Below are 4,835 nucleotides of genomic sequence, written 5' to 3'. Positions count from 1 at the left end.
GAAACAACCACTGACCTCCAGTAAGAAACAAACTCTAACCTGAAATAAGAAACAACCACTGACCTCCATTATGAAACAACCACTGACCTCCATTATGAAACAACCACTGACCTCCAGTAAGAAACAACCTCTAACCTGAAATAAGAAACAACCACTGACCTCCATTATGAAACAACCACTGACCTCCATTATGAAACAACCACTGACCTCCAGTAAGAAACAACCTCTAACCTGAAATAAGAAACAACCACTGACCTCCATTATGAAACAACCACTGACCTCCATTATGAAACAACCACTGACCTCCAGTAAGAAACAACCTCTAACCTGAAATAAGAAACAACCACTGACCTCCATTATGAAACAACCTCTAACCTGCAGTATGGAACAACCACTGACCTCCAGTATGAAACAACCTCTAACCTACAGTATGAAACAACCACTAACCTCCAGTATAAAACAACCACTAACCTCCAGTATAAAACAACCACTAACCTCCAGTAAGAAACAACCTCTAACCTGAAATAAGAAACAACCACTGACCTCCATTATGAAACAACCTCTAACCTGCAGTATGGAACAACCACTGACCTCCAGTATGAAACAACCTCTAACCTACAGTATGAAACAACCACTAACCTCCAGTATAAAACAACCACTCACCTCCAGTATAAAACAACCACTAACCTGCAGTATGAAACAACCACTAACCTGAAATAAGAAACAACCACTGACCTCCAGTAAGAAACAACCTCTAACCTGAAATAAGAAACAACCACTGACCTCCATTATGAAACAACCTCTAACCTGCAGTATGGAACAACCACTGACCTCCAGTATGAAACAACCTCTAACCTACAGTATGAAACAACAACTAACCTCCAGTATAAAACAACCACTAACCTCCAGTATAAAACAACCACTAACCTCCAGTAAGAAACAACCTCTAACCTGAAATAAGAAACAACCACTGACCTCCATTATGAAACAACCACTGACCTCCAGTAAGAAACAACCTCTAACCTGAAATAAGAAACAACCACTGACCTCCATTATGAAACAACCACTGACCTCCATTATGAAACAACCACTGACCTCCAGTAAGAAACAACCTCTAACCTGAAATAAGAAACAACCACTGACCTCCATTATGAAACAACCACTGACCTCCATTATGAAACAACCACTGACCTCCAGTAAGAAACAACCTCTAACCTGAAATAAGAAACAACCACTGACCTCCATTATGAAACAACCTCTAACCTGCAGTATGGAACAACCACTGACCTCCAGTATGAAACAACCTCTAACCTACAGTATGAAACAACCACTAACCTCCAGTATAAAACAACCACTAACCTCCAGTATAAAACAACCACTAACCTCCAGTAAGAAACAACCTCTAACCTGAAATAAGAAACAACCACTGACCTCCATTATGAAACAATCTCTAACCTGCAGTATGAAACAACCACTGACCTCCAGTAAGAAACAACCTCTAACCTGAAATAAGAAACAACCATTGACCTCCATTATGAAACAACCTCTAACCTGCAGTATGGAACAACCACTGACCTCCAGTATGAAACAATCTCTAACCTACAGTATGAAACAACCACTAACCTCCAGTATAAAACAACCACTAACCTCCAGTATAAAACAACCACTAACCTGCAGTATGAAACAACCACTAACCTGAAATAAGAAACAACCACTGACCTCCAGTAAGAAACAACCTCTAACCTGAAATAAGAAACAACCACTGACCTCCATTATGAAACAACCTCTAACCTGCAGTATGGAACAACCACTGACCTCCAGTATGAAACAACCTCTAACCTACAGTATGAAACAACCACTAACCTCCAGTATAAAACAACCACTAACCTCCAGTATAAAACAACCACTAACCTCCAGTAAGAAACAACCTCTAACCTGAAATAAGAAACAACCACTGACCTCCATTATGAAACAACCTCTAACCTGCAGTATGAAACAACCACTGACCTCCAGTAAGAAACAACCTCTAACCTGAAATAAGAAACAACCACTGACCTCCATTATGAAACAACCTCTAACCTGCAGTATGGAACAACCACTGACCTCCAGTATGAAACAACCTCTAACCTACAGTATGAAACAACCACTAACCTCCAGTATAAAACAACCACTAACCTCCAGTATAAAACAACCACTAACCTGCAGTATGAAAAAACCACTAACCTGAAATAAGAAACAACCTCTAACCTCCAGTATAAAACAACCACTAAACTCCAGTATGAAACAACCACTAACCTGCAGTATGAAACAACCTCTAACCTGCAGTATGAAACAACCACTAACCTGCAGTATGAAACAACCTCTAACCTGAAATAAGAAACAACCACTAACCTGAAATAAGAAACAACCACTAACCTGAAATAAGAAACAACCACTAACCTGCAGTATGAAACAACCACTAACCTGAAATAAGAAACAACCTCTAACCTGAAATAAGAAACAACCACTAACCTGAAATAAGAAACAACCACTAACCTGAAATAAGAAACAACCACTAACCTGAAATAAGAAACAACCACTAACCTGCAGTATGAAACAACCACTAACCTGAAATAAGAAACAACCTCTAACCTGAAATAAGAAACAACCACTAACCTGAAATAAGAAACAACCACTAACCTGAAATAAGAAACAACCACTAACCTGAAATAAGAAACAACCACTAACCTGAAATAAGAAACAACCACTGACCTGAAATAAGAAACAACCACTAACCTGCAATAAGAAACAACCACTAACCTGAAATAAGAAACAACCACTAACCTGAAATAAGAAACAACCACTAACCTGAAATAAGAAACAACCACTAACCTGCAGTATGAAACAACCACTAACCTGAAATAAGAAACAACCACTAACCTGAAATAAGAAACAACCACTAACCTGAAATAAGAAACAACCACTAACCTGAAATAAGAAACAACCACTAACCTGCAGTATGAAACAACCACTAACCTGAAATAAGAAACAACCTCTAACCTGAAATAAGAAACAACCACTAACCTGAAATAAGAAACAACCACTAACCTGAAATAAGAAACAACCACTAACCTGAAATAAGAAACAACCACTAACCTGAAATAAGAAACAACCACTAACCTGAAATAAGAAACAGCCACTAACCTGCAGTATGAAACAACCACTAACCTGAAATAAGAAACAACCACTAACCTGAAATAAGAAACAGCCACTAACCTGAAATAAGAAACAACCACTAACCTGAAATAAGAAACAACCACTAACCTCCAGTATGAAACAACCTCTAACCTGAAATAAGAAACAACCACTAACCTGAAATAAGAAACAGCCACTAACCTGCAGGATGAAACAACCACTAACCTGAAATAAGAAACAGCCACTAACCTCCAGTATGAAACAACCACTAACCTGAAATAAGAAACAAACACTAACCTGAAATAAGAAACAACCACTAACCTGAAATAAGAAACAGCCACTAACCTGAAATAAGAAACAACCACTGACCTCCATTATGAAACAACCTCTAACCTGCAGTATGGAACAACCACTGACCTCCAGTATGAAACAACCTCTAACCTACAGTATGAAACAACCACTAACCTGAAATAAGAAACAACCACTGACCTCCATTATGAAACAACCTCTAACCTGCAGTATGGAACAACCACTGACCTCCAGTATGAAACAACCTCTAACCTACAGTATGAAACAACCACTAACCTCCAGTATAAAACAACCACTAACCTCCAGTATAAAACAACCACTAACCTGCAGTATGAAAAAACCACTAACCTGAAATAAGAAACAACCTCTAACCTCCAGTATAAAACAACCACTAAACTCCAGTATGAAACAACCACTAACCTGCAGTATGAAACAACCTCTAACCTGCAGTATGAAACAACCACTAACCTGCAGTATGAAACAACCTCTAACCTGAAATAAGAAACAACCACTAACCTGAAATAAGAAACAACCACTAACCTGAAATAAGAAACAACCACTAACCTGCAGTATGAAACAACCACTAACCTGAAATAAGAAACAACCTCTAACCTGAAATAAGAAACAACCACTAACCTGAAATAAGAAACAACCACTAACCTGAAATAAGAAACAACCACTAACCTGAAATAAGAAACAACCACTAACCTGCAGTATGAAACAACCACTAACCTGAAATAAGAAACAACCTCTAACCTGAAATAAGAAACAACCACTAACCTGAAATAAGAAACAACCACTAACCTGAAATAAGAAACAACCACTAACCTGAAATAAGAAACAACCACTAACCTGAAATAAGAAACAACCACTGACCTGAAATAAGAAACAACCACTAACCTGCAATAAGAAACAACCACTAACCTGAAATAAGAAACAACCACTAACCTGAAATAAGAAACAACCACTAACCTGAAATAAGAAACAACCACTAACCTGCAGTATGAAACAACCACTAACCTGAAATAAGAAACAACCACTAACCTGAAATAAGAAACAACCACTAACCTGAAATAAGAAACAACCACTAACCTGAAATAAGAAACAACCACTAACCTGCAGTATGAAACAACCACTAACCTGAAATAAGAAACAACCTCTAACCTGAAATAAGAAACAACCACTAACCTGAAATAAGAAACAACCACTAACCTGAAATAAGAAACAACCACTAACCTGAAATAAGAAACAACCACTAACCTGAAATAAGAAACAACCACTAACCTGAAATAAGAAACAGCCACTAACCTGCAGTATGAAACAACCACTAACCTGAAATAAGAAACAACCAC

Source organism: Oncorhynchus gorbuscha, linkage group LG18 (assembly GCF_021184085.1).
Source record: "Oncorhynchus gorbuscha isolate QuinsamMale2020 ecotype Even-year linkage group LG18, OgorEven_v1.0, whole genome shotgun sequence".
Classification (NCBI taxonomy): Eukaryota; Metazoa; Chordata; class Actinopteri; order Salmoniformes; family Salmonidae; genus Oncorhynchus; species Oncorhynchus gorbuscha.
Note: the sequence above shows the minus strand (reverse complement) of the source record.